This window comes from Periplaneta americana, chromosome 10 (assembly GCF_040183065.1).
Source record: "Periplaneta americana isolate PAMFEO1 chromosome 10, P.americana_PAMFEO1_priV1, whole genome shotgun sequence".
NCBI classification, from domain to species: Eukaryota; Metazoa; Arthropoda; class Insecta; order Blattodea; family Blattidae; genus Periplaneta; species Periplaneta americana.
The window spans coordinates 80979767-81005422 of NC_091126.1; the positions used below are offsets into that span (position 1 = coordinate 80979767).

The following is a 25656-nucleotide window of genomic DNA, read 5'->3' on the forward strand; positions in this document are numbered from 1 at the left end:
CTTCACTCCCACATCTTCATGTTTAAACCTCTTAAGGATTTCAGCACAAATATTGAGATTAGTTTTCATATGGAATGAGACGAAACTTTTTATGGCCTGGTTTCTTCTCTCATGTTTGAACATTGCACAATACTACGAGGCTCAGAATGACAAGGTTCAATCTGACATTTTTAGCAAAATCGAGATTTTTGTTGCATTGAATTCTGCTTCTTCACAGCTATCTACCATATAAATTATATGCTGATATCTCAATTATTGTTCGTGATAAAGTTAGTTTGAAACGATTCTTATCTGCATTGATTTTATTAACAACCAAACTTTTAAAATGCTCTCCTCTAAAATTTACTGAACACTAAATAGAACATTGTCATTCTGAACCGTCGTCTAGTCGACACCATGAACATAAAGTAATACAAAATACATCACAAAGTAATACAAAAAAGAACGGTGGTTTCAATTCATTATGCAACATTGCAAAAATTATATCAGATGACAAGTGCGGTTGATATAAACTTGATGTAGAAATGAAATTGATGATGTGAAATATTTTACATATGCGTCCTTGGTTTCAGCCGATGTTGAACGCAGTTTTTCCGCATACAGGGTTATACTATCCGACACTCGGCGGTCATTTTCATTTGAAACTTTGAAAATGAATGTCGTTGTTTATTGCAGCAGGAACCGAAACCAGGCGAACAACATGCAAGAAACGTAAGATACGGAATAGATGTGATAAATAAATTAATGTAACAGTTAAATATAGAAAAAGCAAAATTGTACGCCATATACGTTTTTTCGGAATTCTAAAACTGTAATGCAAAACTCTAAATATATATATATATATATATATATATATATATATATAACATCTTTTCAGACATGTTTTACCACATTTGTGTCAATTTAAGTATGATTCCCAACAATTATTCTCAACCTCATCAGCATTTTAGACCTTTCCGATATTAATCCTTGTATACAATGATTTATTGTCTTGATTTTATAACTCGCAATAATCGTATACAAAACACGAAACGTGCTTGCTTAGGCGTGTGTAAAATTCGCTTCCGCTGCCTGTACTTGAAACACGTCGACTACATTCTGACCGGCGTCTTATGTTCACCTCAGACTAATACAAATATACCGATGTCACGGCCCTACATATGAGGTTCCAAACTGTCTTCGGACAGTTGAATAAACAACAGTGTTTACTGATCCGCGTTTTAGTAGGCTACTGCTTCTGCGACAACACGGGGCGACAACATAAGGACATATTTCTGGTTATTTATATCCCGTTTCTCACCGGAATTCTAAATTGCAATTATGGAATTTTCTAACCCCCGCAATATGCGTTTATTTGTGATGTAGATATAACTATCAGTTACAACGACGCACAGTGGCCCAGAATGCAAATTTAGCGGGACAAACTAATAACTTTTCAGCTACTTAACAGATTTTTATGACATTTTACACAGTAGCTACAGGTAGCATATATGTTTTGTATAAGTTACAAGCTCTCACTACGTTGGCCTAAGTGGAACTACCCCTTATAGGGTGGCGCAATTAGACAAAATTAGTAACATTTCTCTTAACAGATTTTTATGAAATTTTATATAGTAGTTACACGTAGTACATTTGTTTTGTGTAAAAACTCTAATTACGTTGGTATAAGAGGAACTGCCACTTATAGAGGGATTCATTTAGACAAAATTAGTAACTGTTCTTCTGTCTAACAGATTTTCATGAAACTTTATACAGTAGTTACAGGTAGTAAACTTGTTTTGTATACAAGCTCTAATTCTCTGGATTGTTTTTGTTTCGACCTCATACTTGCTGTAATGGAAAAGCTTTCTTGGGCAGCCACGATTTTTTCCAGGGGTAAGTTTTCTCTAAATTTTCATTACTATCACGATGAGAACCTAATTTAATAAGTAGTTCACTAAGAAAATGTTGATTTCGTTAAAAAAAAAACTCATATTCTTTATCCTCTTGCTCTCCAACGATAAATTATCTTATGGGGAAAAATGTATCATTTTAGGTACTGTTGTACCTTTTGGGCACTCGGGAAGCTTATTTGATACATAAATAACAAGCTGCCACCTTGAATTCCCTGAATTGTACTTCGGAAGCAGATTCGGTTCACAGATATTTAAATAACTGTAATCGAGAAAAATTTCACTATTGCACCTGGAAAGAATAGTGCGCATAATTTATTATTTCCGAAAATATCCGCACCATAAGACTCCATTTAAAATAGAGTTGAAATGAAAAAAAAATCATTTTGGAACGGAACAAAGGGTGTTCTTTTCTCTACCTTAGCCAAATCTGCACTCAATTGTTATATTTATATTTTGTTCCGTGTCCACTTATGCTAATTTGACATACTATAATAACATTACATGTAACAAAAACAAAGTGTTACATACCTAAAGAAGTACTTGACATGTTGACACCAAATATGAATGGAATCGACCTCTTACAACAGAGTTACAGCACAAAGAAAACGGGAGACTCGCGGCACTTGCTGAGTAAGGATTCTGGATGGCGAAATGTGGCATGTTACCGGCTTCTTATCTCGCTCTGCAGCCACCTCCGCTGATTGAAATAATCAATTCAGTGTTACTCAGTTATATAGGAAAAATAATTTAAGGGTTTTATTTCATTTTTTTTCACACGTGATTTTTCTACTTTTGTCCTAAATATGGATTTTGGACCTCTGTGCGGCGGGGCAAACTCACAACTCGTACCTGGAATGAGGTACGCCTGCGCAGTGACATGGCATTTGTTACATAACCTCCGATAGCCCTAGTCAGTTCGCGTTAGTAAAGAATAGAATGTAAATACAAGACAATAATTCCGGCAGCCGGAGCCCTGCAGAGCTGACACGTGGGACGGAAGGAACTACCCCCTGCCTACGCATGCTCGTTCCACCCCTCGCTCCCAGCACGCGCTTTCGCTCACCTCTCCGTCTCCGGCCTTGCCCTCAGTTCACGTTCATGGCCTCGTTCGTAATGCCGTGAACTTGTGTAATTCCGTGAAATGCGAGGTGGATAGCGAGTGCTGCGACTCTCCGATGCACAAGCGAAGATGCGACCCTCTGGAGCCCCGGACTGCAGGTAAGGCCAGCCTGTTGCTTCGCGGTCGTTACGGCCGAGTTTTAATTATAGCGTCGAAGATGGAAGAGAGGCTGCACGGGAGAGAGAGCTAGCAGACTCCTGGACTAGGATTCCAGTTCCCTGGCTGGTGGACAGACGCAATTGTGAGGCCATGTGGAAGCCGGAGTCATTGCTCGCATCTCGCCCAGATTGTGTGTGATTGTTCGTCCGTTCCCTATGACGTCATGCCGGACGACTTAGTGACGACACACACAGCGGCGACTACTCCGTGTATTCTTTTTTTAGTCTCGCGTTGCAAAATTTATGAAAAATATCGGTATTCAAAACCCTTGCATTTGTTTAAGTACTTTACAATATCGATTAACTCGTGTAACAGGATTTCTTCACGCCGGGAAAGCTACATTGTCAGTAAAATGCTGACGGCAGTACTGTGAGCAGAGTTTAAGGAGTAGTTTTAAAGACTCACTTTATGCACTCATAACAATGGGTAAAATGCAACTTCACGCAATATCGTAAAACAAATATATTTTAATGTCAAGACATAGGAGTAATAATGTAAACGACGTGATAAAAATATGCAGTAGAGTGCTTTGCAATTTTCAATTACATATTCTTCCACGCAGCTTTAAAACACTAGTGCGTAACAAAACTAAGTAGACCTAATCACTTTACGCACTGCCAAGAAAAATAAAATGTTCCATGTACAAAATTCAATAAGAAATTATTTCGATATTTCATGGCGTAAATATTACACGTAATAGAAATAAGTAACAAACTTAACATTCTTTTGAAATTACATCTGTAGTACTCATTGCAATAAGATGTACCGTAAATTGTGGTTATTTAAAACACTTAAAAATTTTAATTTATCACAGTGTTATTAATTTTTGTATAATTTTGATCTAATGGTACATATAAGACCAATGGTGTAGTGTTGAAAGCACTGGTAGTGCAACACCTCATTCAATTCTGTTTGAAGACTGAATTTTTAGTTTTTTTATGAATGAGAGCATGATGCTTATACAAGTTAGAAATCAAATATTATACTTGAGACAAAAAATTATTAAGAAAACAATTAAGAAGTGTTAGAAAACAATATTTCTTTTTTTTTTTCAGTAGTAGAAATTAAATGTCATAGAACATTTGGTAAAAAATATAAAATTTAAGTTATTACAAATGAAAACAGAAAAATTATTTTCCTTCATATAAACTATAAATGCCCACATTTCAATCGGAAAGCATTAGTGAACCCTTCTTACAAACAATGGTTTTACTGCACACACAATGTCTTGAATTTTCACAAAATAACAATTCTTTTCTTCTGGGAAAATGTAAACGTTAGAAGCTTGCGTTGATTTTCTCATGAAGGAAAGCTGAAACTCATCCCCTTTAATGCTCACAATTTGAACTCTTTGAAGAGTTCCATCTGAGAAATTCATATACGATCGAGCCCCTGGCAGCTTCTTATACTTCCTCGGTATTTTTAAGCTAAAATGAAACCAGAAAGTTCATTAATTGGCTATCCATTAATCAAATAGAACTGCATATGTGGTTATATTTTCACTGCGGGTTAATTGGAAATCCATCGGGTAAATTAAAATGTATGTTTCAAGTGACCCCACATTAATACACTATATATTAGTCTGATACTTGTAGAATTAATATTACAGAGAACTAGGTGTGACCTTAGAATAGTTAATACAATAAGTGAGGTTAAGTTTGATTACAAGTTTTATTACTTCACCCATATAGCTAGTTTATGCTCTATAGTAGACGTTTCATAAGCTATGATTTTTAGTTACTTATTACCTTTGTAATTATACACATTTAAAATCACTTACATTAAGATATTCTATCTAATGATGATGAGCAATGATCTTCCTGGCTTTGGTCTACAAGTTGTCCACAAAACAATTGGAAGGAATTTAAAAACAGTGTTGCCACACCATTTTAAATGATTATTGGTAAAAGTGTTTCAAGTAACCTCGGTGTTTCATGTATCACCATTTTACGGTAGCATTCAACTTTTCCTAACCGCTTTGTTGATTTTATGGCTTGTTTAGGCGGCCATGAAATCGCGATCATGAATAAAACAGACTGTAATTCGAAGGATACTTATTTATTAATAGCTTTGAGTTTAGACGGCCGTGAAATCGTAATCTTACAAACTTTCCAACTTGAAATATTTATTTAATGTAAACTTGTGCTATCGTAGAAAGAATATTGTATGATACACATTCGTAAAGTTATCTTTTTGACCGAGCCTCGTTTCACAAATTTTACACACGTGCCAGAAAGAGAACCTTTACGAACTTGTACCATAATTAACCGTTTTTTAATTGGATGTGGAAGTTATTAACGAGCTATTTTAGTTTTATAACAGGCATAAAAGAAATTATATTATTATAGTTAAAACTTTCTTAATATGTATATTGCAATTGTTGTTTGCAACATATCTGGCCCGTAAAAAATACATATATAAACAATCCGAATGAAGCAATCATCTGCTTCTGATGGATCATTCTAAAAGTTTACGTCAAATTATAAATTGCAACATTAATGAAAAAAAAATCTTCGAAGGTAAGACGAAATAGCAATAAAATTAATCCCTGTACCTTATATATCTCGGGAAGAGGCAACATATTGAGGTAGGTTTCAGAAATTCCTGGCTATTACTCAAGACGTTACACAATTTTAACAGGAATATACAGGTTTGAGCACTGAAAATGAGGGAAATCCAATATTTGTCTCAGAAACTAATGACTCTTTCACCTTGCAATTTGATATGCTCAGTATTCACAGCTTATGCAATTATATACTATTTTCAGATTTACTAAATGTTTCACCATTATGGTGGCGTATACTGGTTAAAGGGTTTCGGCTACCGCTGACCCTATTATTACACAAAATATATCTAACAATTACTTTAATTTTAATTACTATGGTAAAACTAATAATACAAAATTATTACATTATGTTATATTATAAACTTTTTCTTTTGTAATTTCCTTGGGCTACCGCCGGTAGCCCGCAAAATACGCCCCTGCACCATTATGAGTAACATTCATAACAAAAATGGCTGTTTTTGCGAACTGACTTTATCATAATGTCCAAAAATATGAATATTTCTGAGTCATTCTTTTTTCTAATTACTCCGGAATGTCAAATGAACAATATAAACTACAATCTTTGAAACGTCTACAATAGAAGTATTTTCTTTTAATTTCTTATGACAAGTTAAATCGTTAATGTTCTTTAGGTATTTTTCTTTAATAAATTTTAAATGTTACGGAAATAATTGTACTTCATCTTTTTCAAAAGGATGAAAGAGAGTTGAATGCAAAATTTAGTACAGTATCTTAAAAACCTACAAAGTTATCACAAAAACGGTTTTGAAAAATACAAGTTACTGGAAACGAGCGTTAAATATACTCAATGTTTGAAGAACTAAATAGGCGCACACTCGCACGTTTATAGTCATATCTACCAACATATTGTGTGTATCGTAAAAAGTTCTTGACTGACATAAAGATAATGGAATGGAATTTAACTGAGGGGGCACGGACGGCCCAGCACTGCGACCTATTGCGCTAACCCTCGATATGGAATGAGTTGAATACCACAGGTCCCTACAACCGACAGAATCCATACACTATTCCTGATTCGGCAATTTCCCCCAAGGCCCCCCTGTCGGTCTGAGGCGAAACTCCTCCCCCGAGTAGGTCCGCCTCGGGTGTCATTGAAGAATCCATCCAACATCGCTGAACTTCACTCCACGGAGGCCGGTCGAGAGAGTCAGCAGCTTCGGGAGGCCGCCGGTAGAGTGATCTGAAAAATCGGAAACGGGATGATGAGGAAAGGATGATGGGGAGGAAAGGAATTGGGGAAGATGAGTGGGGTTCCATCCATAGGAGTGAGGGAAAAACTCCGAAAAAACATCACTCAGGCAACACGTCCTGACCGGGAATCGAACCCGGGACCGCTGGGTTCGGAGTTAGACTCGCTATACTATCAGCCACCACGGTGGACATGACATAAAGATAAACGTCCAATCTTTATATAAAAAATAATTGAAAAATGACTTTTTTGACACTCAAACTGTATATCCACTCTTAATATTTTGTTTATCGCAAACTAAACCACATTTACTCCTGCGATGAGACTTTTAGTCCGTCATGCAGGCGGTCCGGCTTTGAGTCTCGGTAAGGCTTGGGACTTTTAAAAATCCGCAGTGACATACTTGTGGCGGGCAAGGTTGTAGTTAGTGTTTTTGTCGGAATTCTCCCTTTTCACCATATTAGGCATCTACATAATTGCGTCAACATTTCTCCATTTCGTCATCATTCCATAGCATTCCCCGAACCTCGGCTGACGACAACGAAGAGAGCTGGTCTAGTGATGAGTGGAGTTGCCTGCTCGAAACCTGGGTACGCAGTGAACCTTGGTGTAGTCAGCCGGTGTGGGTTTAGGAATGCGCCTAGCTTGAAGATTAGCGCAAAATATCTTGAAGTTGCAGTGCTGGGTCATAGTACCCCCCTTCCGAAATTGCTTTCCATTCCACTCTAAGACGATATATCAATAAAGCAGGCCCCCTGTTCGTAATTTACCTCGGGACGAAGCAATATATTCAGGTAGGTTTCAGAAATCCTTGGATATTACTCAAGATGTTACACAATTTTAGTCTGTTAATCATAAACTAAATCACATTTCATTCAGATAAGTAATCGCAACGTGTATCCAATAATCTGCCAACACTCTTTCAAGCCCTAACGCAGCTTTTATTAAGTTGCAGTGGGATGCAATTTTATTTTATTTACAAAATAACGAGTTTAGTAATTGTGCTTGCTATATTGGAATGAAATAAAATGGAATTTCAGGAGGAGGCATTATTGCCCAGCACTGCAACATTTTACGATCTATTGCGCGCTAATCCTCAAGCTAGGCACATTCCCAAACTCACACCGGCTGACTACACTAAGGTTCGCTCTGTACCCAGGTTTCGAGCAAACAGCCTACCCCTCGTCCCTAGACCAGGCCCCTCCGTGCGTCGCCAGCCGGCGATCGGGGAATGCTGTAGAATGATGACGAAATAATATAGATGCCTAATATGGGGAAAACGAAAGAACCCCGAGGAAAGCCCTAACTGCGACCTTGTCCGCCACAAGTGTTACTATGGACTTTTGAATGAAAAATCCCAGACCTGACCGGGACTCAAACCCGTGTCTGCGTGACAGGTTGAAAGTCTGACCACTCAGCCACCGCAGGGGGTATGTGTGTATGTATGTATGTATGTATGTATGTATGTATGTATGTATGTATGTATGTATGTATGTATGTATGTATGTATGTATGTATGTATTAACACTACAATTGGGTATACACCCGGTGGCAGTGATATATAATATACAATAATACCATTACAGTTATACAATAATTACAGCAATACGAAAGAAAAAGAAAAACACATAAACTAAAATAAAATATACTTAGAATTTATTTCTAACTATAAATAAATAGATGAAATAAACCTAGGACTACAAATAAAAGCAGTTCTATAATATGCCTACAATAAGCAAAAGTAAACCTAACTTAATTACCAATTTAAGTAATTACATATCACCTTAATTAATTACAAATCATCTTAATTACCGTCGCGAGGGGTGACTTTGTGCCATTCGCGAAAAACGTATGGAAGCATTCTTTAAGACCGTGACAAGGTTTTAAAGTCTACTTCCTTACGTTTAGTAGTCTTTAAAACCTTGTGACGGTTTTAAAGACTACTTCCTCACGTTTTTTTTATGAAATGCGCGAATGGCACAAAGTCACCCTCATGGCACAAAGTCACCCCGCTCGACGGTACATATCATCTTAATCAATTACATATCACCTTAATTTATTTACATATCAACTAAATTTCATACCATCTTAATTAATTACAATCAACTTAATTACATGACACAACTTAGATAATTACATTGTCCTGCAATTACATTTTCAGTCTAATCTTCTCAACCTTTCCTTAAATGTATTGATTTTGAGAGGACCACCCTGAAAGATTGCCGCAGGTAAACTGTTCCAGTCTACTATTGTGCGGTTAACAAAGGAAAATTTTGCCACGTCCGTTCTTTGTTTTCCACATTTAAACTTCCTAATATGATCTGCCCTGCCTGAGTATGATGGTGTTGCTAATCTAGCATTTGTGTCGGTCCATGCTTTGTGTCCCATTTGTGCCTTAAATAATGCGGTGAGTCTGGTTTTTCGTCGCTTGATTTTAGAAGTTCCCACCCTAAGTCTTTTACTATCTCTTCACCATGTCCCTTTCCCATTTTGACATACTTTGCTGCCTTTGCGTTGGACCCTTTCTGTTGAATCGATTTGGTTTTGTCTGTACGGATATGTTTAACTTCATATAAAACTATTGTGTGCATTTCGACACAGGGTGTTCATGCATTCTTTTTTAAATTGGCTAGTTTACGACGCTTTATCAACTGCTATGGTTATCTAGTGTCGGAGTGAGGTGAATGTGATAATTCTAGCGAGATGAGTCCAGGGTCTAACACCGAAAGTTATCAAGCATTTACTCTTAATGGGTTAAGGAAAAACCCCGGGAAAACCCAACTAGGTAACTTCCCAACAGGGATTTGAACCCGGTCCCGTTGGTTTCACAGTCTGACGTGCTAACCGTTCCACAGCGGTGACTTCATGGACTCGGATAGGTAAATGTTACTTCCCAATGTCTTTAAATGCGGTCAAGAAAGACGACGTAATTCTGCTATATTAAATTCTTCGTTGCATTATTGATAACTTGTTTTATTTATTATGCGATGTAACATAAAGAACTATTCGACAAACATTGTTAATTTCAGCGATTAGTCCAATATTTATCATCATCATTAGGCTTCGTATTCTAGCTACCTAAAGACTGAAGTTAAAAACTCATTGGGTATATAATGCGCCGAACACAGGTATTGCAACGGATAAGGATATAAACAAACAGGTCGTCGCTGCCTGTTCGTGGAGTACAGTCAACTCCCGACATTCTGAAGCTATACTAGTAAATACTGTACATGCTTGAGCCGTGATGTTCATTTTCGTCGTGAATTTTCCGTGAATAATAAAGTGCATTCGTAAGTTATGGAACTTGAACATAGGCAGATGTCACTTGAAATTATTTTATATTGCAAGAAATTCTTTCAATGTCAGTAAATAATCTGATATATTCATAATGTCTGATATTTTTTCGTGTTTTTTTCGTGTTTCATTAGGATATTGCATGTCGCTCATCACTGAAAACCCACTAATATTCTGTATAGGTACTTCTCTAGAAATTCCCTAAAATGTAGATCATTCAATTTATTAATTGAAATGTTGGCACTGAACATCATGGTGGGCTACACAAATCCACGCTAAACGTCGAGTTAATATCTTAATAATTTTCAGATTTTTATGGTAGGCCTACTGGTTTTTCAGATTACGTTTAACACACTTTATGTGCCGTTTATTTTACACAATAATTTATATGTTATGTTGTCTATATTTACAGTGAAAATATTAGTTCAAATAATCTCAATAATGCCCTGCAATATTACACTCTTGAACATCTTACCTAAGGCATTTTATCTCTGCAATGAACTTTTAAGCAGCCACAAAAATGTAGTTATTTAAGTAATATGACTAGTAAGAGCAGTGACTGATAAGACTACTTACTATGACCGCGTCCCGATTTTGACATTCTAGAGGAAGAGGGCAAAGGATGCGTAACTATTTTGTATACGAACGTACATATACTAGCGCTCTGACGTCACATATGCTTCGAATCAGGCAACTTCATTCCAGTTTATAGGTAACTGAAATTCGGAGACTCATCATCATCATCATCATCATCATCATCATCATCATCATCGCCGCAGCAACTTGTAGAAAACCTATGGACGTCTGAATTTTCTTCTATTATGAAAAATATTTTAGAAACAATTTTTAATGAGTGGTAAAATCCACTGCCCTCAGTCTCAAGTTCCGTTATACTGTTCCGATTCGCATTCGGCGCATCGAAGCTTGTTTGAGCAACATGAACACAACCATCGTCGGTAGCTGAATGGCAGATGTTACTTCTTCTTCTTCTTCTTCTCCTCCTCCTCCTTCTTCTGGTTTCATGACTGCTGACGCCGTCTTCCGGAAACGAAACGCCAATCCTCCCTATCCATCCACTGCTTTGGTGTCAAATTCCTGGAAGTTATGGTAGTCTCTACCCCTTCTATCCACGTCTTTGCTGGACAACCTCTTTTCCTTCTTTCTGTCGGTATCCATTCCATAATTTGTTGTGGTAGTTGTTCCCCTGTCATTCTCTTTACATGTCCATACCATTGTAGTCTTTTCTTCTCTATAACGTCAATAACGTCTGGTTCTTCCTCTACTTTCCTAATTTCTTTTATCTGTCTATTTTTTACTCTTTCTTTTCTTGATTTTCCTGCTGATCTTCTTAAAACATCCATTTTCATAGCCAGAATTTTATTTTGTTCCCTTGTAGAAATTTGCCATACTTCTGCGCCATAGGTAAGAATACTTTGGAGTACTGTTTTATAAATTTGCAGTTTCCTGTTTCTTGTTATATGTTTGTTCCACCAAAGAGAATTTAGAGCATTAATTGCTTTCTTTGCTTCGGAAATTCTATATTCAATTTCAGTATTACTTTTCCCGAATTGATCTATTTTCGTCCCTAAATATATATATTCCGTACTTGGTTCTATAATTTCTCCATTGTCTAGTTGCAGTGGTTCTATCTCCTCGCCAATACATAAATATTTAGTTTTCTTTATATTTATCGTCAATCCCCAATGTTCGTATTCCCCTTTCAATTTTCTTGTCATGTCTTCTATGTCGTCATGATCTTGTGCAAGTATTACTTGGCCATCTGCATAATTGAATGAATACACATGATTGTTGTGGATTGGTATTCCCATTTGTTGACATTTTCGTTTCCAGTTTCTTAGTGTACACGTTGTTACTTTCAATATCAATAATTTGTGAAAGCCACTTCTGTAGCTGTTATACGGATTTATGCAAAAATGTAACGATTGTCTTTTAAGAGAATGTTACTCCTTCTGAACTGTGCAATTCAAATTCAAATTTCAAATTTATTCACAATTTACATTTTAAATGTATGAATAGATACCCGAAATGAGCATATGCTCGTGCTCAGGTACAGTCCAGTAGTCTACATAAATTTTACAGAGATCAATAATAATTTTGATGATAGAAACAATAATAATAATAATAATAATAATAATAATAATAATAATAATAATAGAATAACCGTGACGGAGATGATACAAAGATAGTAATACAAAATAATTTAATAATAATAATAATAATAATAATAATAATAATAGTAATATTAGTAATAAAACAAAAATATTTACAATAATAAAATAAATACTAAGACGGATAAAATAAAATATAAAACCACTTAGCTAGAGTTAACACAACTTAAATAAGCATATAATAACCAGGAAAATAATGACTAACTCGAACATCAACAGAAAAGTTCATTGTGTCGCAGACGACAGCAACCGCCGTATTGACATTATGTTATGCATTATTGGTAGGAGGGGGGAGCCGAAGGTCTACATCCTTACGTTCTCTTCGAATCTTCTTATACAATCATGGGAAGTTAATGCTGAAAAACAAAATGTCTACGAGTCAAACTGTTCATTATTACCAGGATAAATACAAATAATATTGAAATATATTAATAAAGTTTCAGTTATAGATCTCCCCTTTTGTGCAAGATGCATCATATCAAAATATTTTATGAATGATAGGGAAAATATAAATTTCAAGAACTCTCTAGTGACAGAGATAGTGACAAGTACAGTCATGTGTATCTGTGGCGATGCTAAGAAATCATTTATTGGAGAATTAAAGTCTGTTTTTTATTGTAACTGTTGTATTGATCTTGAACTGCGAAATATACCTCGAAGCTTAAATTAAATTATGATTAGTTGAATGAAATTCTGTTTCTGCTAAATGTAATTACGTGCTGCAGGAAACTCAGTGAATTTGTCTCAATTACACAGAATACCAGTTAACTCGTATAACCGTATTTGCTGCTCTGGAAGCTTAATTCTGACTCGTATTTGAATTTAGTGGGGTAAAGAATGTATAAGGAGTAGATTTGAAGCTGTGTGGAAGACTCTGTCGTGTGTTTGGATCTATTATGTGTGCTGTATTCTTCGGTATTGTGTCGACATGATGCTAACAGCACATCCTGAAAACCGCAAAATATTTCACTTATGTTTTCACATCAGTAAAATTGAAATATGTGTGTAGGGTGAAACTGTGCACAACAACAGCAGTATGGCTTGGATTGTCTTGGCATTTCCAGTGCTGGACCCGGGATAAGTCCCTGCACTTAGGCTAGCTTTGGCCCATTGTGCGGGTAGAATGGTCTAAATATGGTCCATTTTAAAGTTGAATCCGGGAGGAGATTTAAAATAAAAGTCTAATATCTAAGGACCGTACTTTGTCCTAGGAGGTTGAAATGTTAAATATTTACTGGAGTTTTTAAGTTGACGACGCGCGTGCATCTAGCAAACTAAGTACTTCACTGACGGCTCACGCGACTCCTGTTTCGTAAATTTTAGCAGAACAAAACATGGACCATTTTAACAGTTAAATACCTATACTAATATTTACAACTTAAATTAGTTACACTAGGTAGCTTACATTAGAATACGCTATTTTTTTTACTATTTACATTATAATAAAGAATATAGGCCTACATTGATCAAATATTATATTATACAATAATAAGTGTATGTTATGTACAGTGTTGTGTATTGTAATGCAAAGTGCAGCATTTTATATTACACTACTACAGCCTACTTATTTTGTAAATTTTGTACAAGAGTGTAAATAATGTTTGATCAGTGTAAGCCTTCAGTCTTTATGACAGTGTAATAGTGAAAATATCGTATTTTACTGTGCGTAGTGTAGAGGCTGTCAGACATTTACAACTTTCAAAAGCCGATTTTCAGAAAAGAAACTGCTTTTCGGCCCTGGAATATGTTCTTTCTTCAAACGTCACTTTTGTAGAATATTTATTTTTAATAGGACTATATCAATTTTCCTTCATTATGTTAATCATTACTTCGATCCAAATTATCTTATTTAACATTAAATTGTACTTATTTAACTCTCAGAATTACATGTACCTAAACTCGTAGGCTATACATTTTACTCTTACTCTTATTATAATAATAATAATAATAATAATAATAATAATAATAATAACAACAATAATAATAATAATAATAATTATTATTGTTGTTGTTGTTGTTATTGTTGTTATTATTATTATTATTATTATTATTATTATTATTATTATTATTATTATTATTATTATTACATTGTTTTTTGTATTGATGTTATTTATATTTGCTACATATTTTTGTACTGGTTGAGTGGAAGAGAAGGCATTTTGGCCTTAACTCTGCCAGTACCAGTAAAAATAAATCAAATAAATTAACAAATAATTAAAATTTTAGGAAAGATCATGGTACTATCAATCTGTATCACTAGAATGCATTTTTAACAGTCTTCGAGGTCGAGTTTCGAATCATGAATGGAACGTCAACTGCATCAGAAACAAGATGAAAGTGTTCCATAATAGTACCTGTGTCACGCGTCAACATGACGTCACGCCAATATAGTCTATGAATAACTGACTATCTCTGTAAATCATGGGACAGAATACGACCGTATTAGGCCTAATATCATGTCATTGTGATCGTTTTCGAAGCGTTTTTGGGATGATCATACAAATAATTAGGGTCCTACCACTGATTGAGGTTCTGCCTATTATATTATATTATCAGGCAGTACATCTCACTTGACGATGTGACAGAGAAAGAACAATTGTTACATACATCTGGAGTCTGATCAGTAAAGTATGTTATTACCAGACCGCTGTCCTAAGTACCGAAACGCATGAAGTTACGAAGACCCGGACGGCTGTGTTAGGTGGGTGAGGGGAACGGGAGATGGAGCGTGCAGTTACTCAGTAGGGCACAAAATAAATGTTTACGTTTGTAGATAGTATATACTGTATGCAGTGCATTTCTAGTAAAGAAAATAACTGCTTTACATTACGTGTTTCAATTTACATTATACTATACATGTTAAGCAATCCAATATAATAATTTTCTTTGTGTGAGAAGAAAAAAAATATATATAGTAGCTACATAAAATACATTTCTTCACAATTCATTTGACCGAATTACAAGGCACATCTGCATTGTATCAAAAGAAAAGCACCATACCTACTTGAGATCCTGTGAGTAAACAGGTAAGAGTCTATAGTATATTTTATTATATTTAATTTATGTATTTAATTATTTATGTATCCATATTTGTGTTGGTGTTAATAGGCCTATTTCACTGTTTTGTAATACACAGTACACAGTACTGAGGAATAATACAGTATGTTTCTGTCCTGTTTATTATATGGTAGAGTATTCGGTTACAGATATCATGGGTCCGCATTCGGTTCAAAAGAAGTAGATATTTTCCATGGGGACTGACTCTCTATCCGTCCTCTTTATGCTGTATTCTCTCAGATTTTGTTCTCGTAACAATCTAATTACCAGAAAACGTAAACGCCTAGTCTTGATTAAGAATCTTTCTTTTGTTATCCCAAATTCCGTAATCCATGAGATCGCATTTCTTACGTTCTGGATCTGTATTTGTGCTAGACTGTAGCCTAAATAACATTGCATGTATTGCCAATATAAGATATGATGTGTTCTGTTGATGCTTCTCCTGTTATACTTTTCATGTAGAATGGAAAGCATTTGGCAGAACATGTAGGCCTACCTTTTATTTTCCTAAGGTATTAATTTTTCAATAGTATTGATAAATCTGTTTGAACTTGTATACATTTTTAGACATTCACAGTAAATGTGGACAGAAATAGACTTTTGGGTATTCCACTGTGGCATGCACAAAAAGCCTCTTTCTTATCTATTTCGGTTCAAATGTTTTGCATATTTGTATGATTGCTTTCTTGTCACCTACTAGTAAAATTTCTTTGACCACATGTTTCGAATTTTTGTTTTTAACCCTCCGTTAGGCGCGTGGGGGACAGACGTCACCTAGTACTTCGTGTGCCTCTTTTTAATTAATTTGACTGTTTATGGAGTTCTGATGACTGTACTATCCTTTTGGATGAGTATGGTAACAAACATTTTATATAACATAATAATCTAAAAATTTATTAGCATGCAAAATTAAATTTAATTACATATACACAACAATTTCAAATATTTCTCTAATATATGTAAATTTGACAGCTCCTTGCGCGCATTTGTGTCTCTAACATCATCGAAACGAAGACATTGAATTAGAAACTGAAATTAATATTTTTCACTCATAGTGAGGTAACACGATTCAAAGCCATTACCTCTAGAATTATCCTACATTTGATGCAGATTCTTTCTTGAGCACCTCATGCTGCCTATCAAATGTAGCAGACCTAATAATTAGCTCCGTATTCCAGCTACCTAAAGACTGAAGTTAAAGTCACATTGGGTATATAGTACGCCGAACACAGGTAATGCAACGGATAAGGATAGAAACAAACAAGTCGTCGCTGCGTTTTCGTGGAGTACAGTCATCTCCCGACATTCTGAAACTATACTAGTGAACACATGCTTGAGCCGTGATGTTCATTTTCGTCGTGATCTTTGCAGTGAATAATAATGTGCATTCGTAAGTTGAAAATAAGCGGATGTCACTTGAAATGATTTTATGTTGCAAGAAATTCTTTCAATAGCACATGGCGTTATTGGTGTATGATGTAGTACAAGATATTCCTATTGTGTGATATTTTTTCGTGTTTGATTAGGATGCTGCATATCGCTCATCACTGGCAACCCACTAATTTTCTTTGTACTTTTCCAGAAATGGCCTATAATGTGCATAATTTAATTTTTTAATTGGGATGTTGGCACTGAGCATCATGGTAGGCTACACAAATCTTTGCTAAACGTCGAGTTAATAGCTTCATAATTTTCAGATTTTGATGGTACTGGTGCTTTTGGATTACATTCAATACACTTTTTGTGCCTTTTGGCATTGCAGCGTTTTCCAGTGCATTGTTTTTTTTTGTCACTTTTGCGTTTATTTTACACAATTTATGTATAATGTTATTGAAAATCTTAGTTCAAATATCCTCAACTAAGCCACACCTGTGGAGTAACCGTTAGCGCGTCTGGCCGCGAAACCAGGTCGGGACAAGTTACCTGGTTGAGGTTTTTCCGGGGTTTTCCCTGAACCCAATATGAGCAAATGCTGGGTGCTGGACCCCGGATTCATTTCACCGGCATTATCACCTTCATCTCATTCAGACGCTAAATAACCTGAGATGTGGATAAAGCGTCGTAAAATAACCTACTAAAAGGATCCTCAACTATACCCTGCAATATTACACTCTTGAGCGCCTTATCTAAGGCATTTTACCTCTGCAATGAACGTTTATGCAGCCACAAATATGTAGTTATTTAAATAATACGACAGTAAGAGCAGTGATCGATAAGAGTATCCACTATGACTGCGTCCCTGTTTTGACTTTCTAGAGGAAGAGGGCAGAGGATGTGTAACTATTTTGTATACGAACGTACCTGTACCTGCGCTGTGACGTCACATATATTTCGAATCGGGCAACTTCATTCCAGTTTACAGGTAGCTGAAATACGAAGCCTACTGATATTGCTCTGACTTCAATATCATCGGTTGGCCTGGCGTCTCTCTCCTCATCGAAAATATTACGAATTGTTTCATTATAAATTAAATATTAGTAAAATGATTAGTAATTATTATGGTCACACATTTATCAATAAATAAATTTAGCAATTTAATTTCCGAGTTCACATCGTGGGCTTTTTTTTTTTGGACCGCATGATTACGTCATTATCAGGCTTCGAGACTTTGGGCCCGATACAATAAGTTTACTGTGCATGCACTATAGGTTGTTGACTCGCTGCAGGTAGATAGAGATGTGCTGAGGTAACAACGTTGCTATTTAGAGTAAAGTACGGTAGTATGGGGAAACACACTTATGTACATTCTGAAAGTAAATATACATTAATTACACAATGATAATGTCAAAAGAATGTGAAAAGCATTTATTCTCCTGTCTTTTATAAGCATTTGTGTTTAATTATACACAGTGTTAATGGTGGAAATAAGCATGTAGCAATTTTAATTTTTTCATTTATCCTATTGGTCGTCTTTGAGTCATTCCACGTCAAATCGCACAAAATTATACAAATTTTGACCTTCATATTTCTGATTGCGTTTATATTTTTTTTTTACCAACTCTATGGGTCTCATAAACCAACAAGTGTATTTTTATTTCCTCCTAAGTCCACATGTTTTTAAAATATTACATGTTAAAATTCGTTAAAAATGTCGCACAATTCAACATTTAAAGCGTCATATTTCTGACGATATTGATGTTAAATTTGTTTTGAAAAAAAAAATGAATTTAAAAGCTTAAAGTACTGTCTTTTATTAAATATTTACTAACTAATTTTAATATAATTATTTCAAATATTTTTTTTTGTAATTCAATTTTTAAAACATATACATCAATGTGAAATAGTCCTATTAAAAGTCTAAAAAAAATGCCTACTAGGTGCACTGAAGTATTCTTAATAATTCCAGAAAAAATTAGAATGGGATCTCCAATAGTTCAATGGAAATGTAATTACTTATGACAGAATGTGTAGCGGTCGGCGCAGCAGCAGTGGACGGGAAGCGTTAAAGAGCGCTGAGAGGTTTATCGGCGCCGGATAATTGACTGAACGTTGCAACATTACACCCAGTACGGATCAAGTCACTCGAGGAAACAATGCTAATTTACTTATTATGATATCTTCAAATAATTGTACATTATGCTTTTCAAATGTTTCTTTTTATTCACACTTTAAATTTTCATTCGCCTACCTTCTTTCTTGAAAGAAAATTATTTTACTAAATCTTCAGTTTTTGACAACGGAGTGAAAGAATATAATTTTAATGTACCAGTTATTGGTTTTAGATTATGGTATCTGGCCTGCAAATTTTCAGTGCGGTTTTTGTGCTTATTGAATGGACAAAATATAAATGACACGTTAGAAATGTTTTTTGTGACTAATCAGACAGTTTTTTGTGTTCTTATAGGATCTTGTATAGGCTAACTCTCGTGGCAAGTCTTTTAACAGTATCTCCAATGCCAACACATGGACCTTTACCATGCGACATTGCCAAGAAGTGTCATTCAGCACTAATTCCATAATCGTCTTCATGTAAGCAGTTATTTTTAAATTTTTTTTTGAACTTGATCCATTGGAAAAGTAGATGATTTTTTTCATATCGTTGAATTCTTGCTTTAAGAAATTGATTGCTTCGGATTGAAAAAAGTGAAAGGGATCGGTGTCATGTTTCATGGTTTCTGAGATGGCTACATGGTTACTTTTGTAACGAATTTCTGTATCTCCTTTGAAATATACTACGAAAGGATTTATTTATTTATTTATTTATTTAAATATACAGAATAAAGAATATAATTACAAACAAAAGAAATAGAAATAAAATAATACAATCAATATAAAAAGGGAGATGCAGTAGTATTAACAAAATTTGAGACCGAATGAGCAGCGCTCGTGTTCGGTCACAGTTCAGATATAATATTAATAGGCCTATAAGAGAATATAAAATAAAATAAAGTAGGAAGTAAAATTAAAATTGTATTGTATTGTGGCTTGGCATATGTTCCAATGCACACCTTGTATTGAATCTTGTATTACAAATGAATAATTTTCAGAAAAGTCTGCAATAACTATGTAATTTTCAGGTTGTACCTTTCTTTGCATTCCGTCAAAAATAAAATATGGCTGACTTTTGAATGGATGATGATGCATCTTCTACATGAAAAACTTAACATACTAGGGAGCCTTTTACTTTTGAAACTTTTCACGGGGGTATCGTTTTGTTGTAGCTTTCTTTTTTTGATAGGGGATTCTATTGACACCAAACTCTTGTTTAATTCCTCAATATTACTGATTTCTAGCACTGTATCCATAGAACTGTTAGAAGAAGTACTGGGATAATCACTTTCTCTGTCCGCACTTTCATTTGATTCATGTTTATTAATATCACAAGAACTACCGGCTTCACATATAATTTCACCTGACCTATGCGGAAATTGATTGATTTTTACGGAACAAATCACATATTTGCACACTCAGAGACTCCTTTAAATTGAGCTTTATCAATAAGTCGCGACTTACGCGTCTTAGTGTACTTTTCTTTTTAAAAGCGTGATTAGGAAGGTAAATGGATTTAAACACTTGTTATATATTACGCGATCTTTACCATCACTCATGCTGTATAGAAGTCACGTCACTGCGCGAAATTCAAACCCAAACTGATTATTTTTCTCTCCTGCCATCTGTTTACTGCCATAAAGTTTACTGCCTTACCCAGCCTTGCTATCATCAAACACTTGGCTATATACAGTATAAACTGTGAAGGGCTTCCCCTCTTAGCTGAGCTGACAATAATAAAAAAAATTTAGATAAGATATTTACTGTTCCTTAAGGTATTAATCATTTGATGATTAGTATCGTGACATCAGATGCAACGGGGAATTTCCACGGGCAGCCTTCTAGCCTATGGCTGCAAGCAGTTCATTAGCTGGGCATCGCGAGCGCGTGCATGTCTCCGGAAAATAAATTGTTACAAATGTATGGGTGCCGATCCCATATTTATAAATGCAGTAGTTTACAGATAATACATCAGCGAACAAGTCTAAATTTTTTCAGATTTTGAACTTGGCTATTTAATATAGTAATTTTGCTTTGAAAAAGAAACGATTAAAAATAGGCCAAATTTTAAATTTATTTGTGATAGGCCTAAAGTAATAAAAAGTGTTGTATTTCGTCTTTCAAGTGCGCCAAACCGCAAATCTCAATTATATGTAGACATAGAGTTCCATGCGAGTTTATGTAACAGTGCGCGCATAATTTGCGTAACTTCAAATATTCATAACTACACAAATAATTAATAATTGTGAAAATAAAAAAAAATACGGGTCTCCTTATTTGATGTCTGGAATTCATGAAAAAAAATTCGACCATTTCCGAGAAGGTCGTGTTTTATTGCTGTGCGATTTGACGTGGAATGACTCCTTTAGGAAATGCAGTTACAGTACCGAATTGCAATTTACCTACTACAAGATACATTCTCAGTGTCTCAAACGTAAATATTTTTTGGTTATCTGCCAAAGTTTGTACTGTAGAAAGCTGCTCTCTACGTCGCATGACGTGATAGGAGCAAAATGAAAAAACCTAACATCATTGCAGTCTCTAAGAGACAGTCCTTTATTCTCTGCTGACTATGTCTACTAATTTGCTGTTTATCTTACACAATGTTCCATATCCGTTATTTTTACAAAAAAAATATTTCCACTTCTGTTTTACATGTTCAGTAACCGGTGTACTTGATGTCTCATTAATTCTCTGTATGATTTTCTAAATTAATTTGAGGGCTTCCGGCATCTCTTGCTCTGACTTTTCTAACCGTGTAATTGTTTTAGACACAGTTTGTATGAAAACCAAATTATTCGTCAAAACCTTCAAATCCAGAGCGTTTTCCTTTGCGTATTTGTTGGCAGTCATTCTACAGTACCCCCACTCACTGTACGCTTTACCACTATACTCAGTACGTCGTTATGCAGATTTCCCACTGAACTGCTCTATCGGGCCCGAAGTCTCGAAGCCTGGTCATTATGTTGTGGGCTTGTGTGCGAATATTGGTCATAGTTTTCTGCTTCTGTCGTTTTGTTTCTGCATCTCTCACAAAAAAATAAGTTGTAGATTGTAGAGCTGTGCAGTGAGCGAGTACGGGACACTGATTTAGCTCATTCTCCACTCTGGACACGAATGGGTCTAGTTTTTAAATGGACTGCACTAGACGCAATAAAACATTGGTACCCGATCCAAACGCAGCTCATACAGCGGCGTTAAAATGGACTGGATAGTTCCGAGTCCCACTCTCCCGCTCCCTCAAACACCCAGAGAGACGTGTGTGGGTTCTACGTCCAGTTAGCAGAGACCACGGCACACAGTGTTGCCATCTAGCGTATCAACTTTTTATGATTTTTCTTGCGATATTATGAATGAAAGTTGTGAGAGTGTAGAAAATAAAATCAGAGAACAAATTTATTTTTAATATTTCCGTCTTTACTTATCATTAGCTGAGCACATTGATGTTACACATTATTTTTTAGTAGTTTATTTTACGACGCTTTATCAACATCTCAGGTTATTTAGCGTCTGAATGATATGCAAGTGATAATGCCGGTGAAATGAGTCCGGGGTCCAACACCGAAAGTTACCCAGCATTTGCCCATATTGGGTTGAGGGAAAACCCCGGGATAAAACCTCAATCAGGTAACTTGCCCCGACCGGGAATCGAACCCGGGCTACCTGGTTTCGCGGCCGACATGCTGGCCGTTACTCCACAGGTGTGGACTACACCTTATTATACATTACTATATCTGGACTAACATTTTCGCTTTAATTAACACATTATCAGGTCCTAATTGTTATTATTTATATAGAATATTTTATTTATATTGATCGTGGAGTCCACATCTGTGGAGTAACGGTCAGCGCGTCTGGCTGAGAAACTAGGTGGCCCGGGTTCGAATCTCGGTCGGGGCAATTTACCTGGTTGAGGTTTTTTTCGGGGTTTTCCCTCAACCCAATACGAGCAAATGCTGGGTAACTTTCGGTGCTGGACCTCGGACTCATTTCACCGGCACTATCACCTTCATTTCATTCAGACGCTAAATAACCTAGATGTTGATACAGCGTCGTAAAATAACCCAATAAAATAAATTAAATTGATCATAGATCCTAAAGTATTGAATTGAAAGCTATTACCTATTACGTTGTGCTAATCTTTGAGAAAAAGTTGAATTAAAATTAAACAAATTAAAATTAGGTATATAAATTGTACAGTTTATAAACGCAAATTTTATAATGTACGCAGTTATTTTAATTAAAATACTACAGTACAATTAGTTTCCTATATAAATATTTTATAAATAAAAATTAATTTTATTAATCTATCAATTTGATCATATTTCAAAAGATGTATAATTTTTAATGCCACAAAACACACGTAATTATCAGTTAAGTTAAAATTATTAACAGATTTTTTCAAAGAGAAAATTCACTTTAATCATAGATTAGCTTTCTTCTACTCAGTATCACATTATTAAAATTTAAAAATTTGGAAGCAAAATTAAAAAAAAAAAAAAAAAAAACCTACTCATTTTCTTCCTTGCTGTTAATTTATTATGAGCACATCTGTTATTACCACGAAGAATATCTTAATTTTAAATAAGCTTACATTTTTCTTTGGTTATACATTTCCTCAAAGGCGCATTTGATGTTCTTGTTTATATTCTGTAAGCGATAGACTTCGCAATAGTGCCAGTAAATGGGACAGGAAAATCTTACGGGGAGCGAGTTTCTGAGCCTGTTTGGGTCCCAAACATTCCGTACCGCCCACGTGTCTGGAACTCCCAATTGACTTTCCGAGCGAGTTATCCAAATGGACTGAAACTGTCCTGTTCAGTACCATACAAATGGGCGATCAATATAGTGTCCTTGAACAATTCTAGTAGATTGATCATAATTTTCAGCAACTACATCCTATTCTGAAAATTCTTCCTTTGAGGCTGAATTGTGATCACGATTAGTGTCGTGCATTTAAAGCCTGTCGAGCGTGATAAGATCCGAAGTCTGCTTTGAAGAAGTGGGTCTGTCACAGCTCACTCGGACTAGCGTCTTGTCATTCCACAACAAATCTCACAAAATTATACAAATTTTGACCTTCATATTTCTGATTGCGTTTATATTTTTTACCAACTCTATAGGTCTAATAAACTAACAAATGTATTTTTATTTCCATCTAAGTCCACATGTCTTTAAAATATTGCATGTTAAAATTCGTTAAAAATGTCGCATAATACAACATTTCAAGCGTCATATTTCTGAGGATATTGATGTTAAATTTTTTTTGAAAAATACATTTACTGTAAGAGCTTGAAATAGTGTATTTTACTAAATATTTACTAACTGATTTTAAAATAATCACTACATATATTTTTTATGATTCAATTTTTGAAAGTTAAATATCAATGTGAAATAGCCGTATTAAAACAAAAAAAAAATGCCTAATAAGTGCACTAAAGTATTCTTAATAATCCCAGAAAAATTGCAATGGGATCTCTAATAGTTTAATAGAAATTTAATCATTTACAAAGCAATGTGTAATAGACCGGTGCAGCAGCAGTGGACGGGAAGCGTTGACCGCGCGCTGGGAGATTTATCGGCACTGGCTGATCCAGTGAAACTGCAACATTACACCTAGTACGGATCTAGCCAGTCGAGGAAACACTGCTAACTTACACTTGTATTCACTTACTATGATATCTTCAAATATTTGCATATTTTGCAGATTAAACGTCTGTTTTCATTCACACTACACTTTAAATTTTCACTCGCCTACCTTCTTTCTAGAAAGAAAATTGTTTTACTAAAGCCTAGTTTTTGACAACGGAATGAAAGAATGTAATTTTAATGTACCAATTAATGGCTTTTAGATTGTGATATCTGGCCTGCAAATTTTCAGTGTTTTTGTGCATATTAAGGGGAAAAAATATAAATGACACGTTAGAAATGTTTTTTTGTGCGCAATCAGTTTTTGGTGTTGTTTATACAGGGATATCATTTTATTTTTACTTCAATTTTTATTGTACCTGAGTTTTTGAATGTACTTCACTCCCACCCCTTCTACTAAGGAAGTTCCAACTCCACACAGAACCAAGACCGCAGATAGTAAGCAGTACTGAGTTACTGAGTATAGTACGTTCCAGAAATATGTTCGCGTTTTCCAGTGACGAAAGAGCTTTCAATATTGAATCATATTTTCGCACAGGTACTGTCCGTTTGCCTATGTCGCATCCCGATTTCCCCCACCTGCTTCTGCTCGCCCCTCTGTAAAAACTGGGCTGTCTTGGCTCTTTTCTGAAAACATTAATTTCTCTTAGGAATTGGAAGTTTACGTAATATTATACAGCTGTTTAATTTAACTTAAATAAAAGGGCCTCGTTAAGTAATTAACTGTCACGTGATTTCCCCCCTTTCTACAATCCTGCGGCATAACCACTTGGACGGACAGTAGATAGCATGTCTGAGTAATTTTATATTTTCGGGTCGGGCAGAAGTGAAGATTGACTTCGCAGTACGTAGAGTAGGTACAGAATTATTTCAACATGAGTTACTAGTACGAAGGACGAAACTGGCAATTGGAATTAGATGCAATAGTCTATAATGCGATAATATGCACAAAAGAACTGAAGCCTGTATCGAAATGAACGGCCACCATTTTCAAAATTGTGTTTAAATATTCATATTATGATTATTTT

At 35.3% G+C, this 25656-nt stretch overlaps 1 protein-coding gene across 2 annotated transcripts in view; it reads left to right on the plus strand.

Annotated features, from left to right (window-relative positions):
- The first annotated feature begins 3001 nt into the window (after window positions 1–3001).
- LOC138707830 (serine-rich adhesin for platelets-like) overlaps window positions 3002–25656 on the plus strand; it is a 1123723-nt gene continuing 1101068 nt past the window's right edge. For both annotated transcript variants that reach the window (XM_069837793.1, XM_069837794.1), the window contains exon 1: window positions 3002–3113. The gene's annotated coding sequence lies outside the window, so the exon portion shown is untranslated. The remainder of the gene's footprint in view (window positions 3114–25656) is intronic.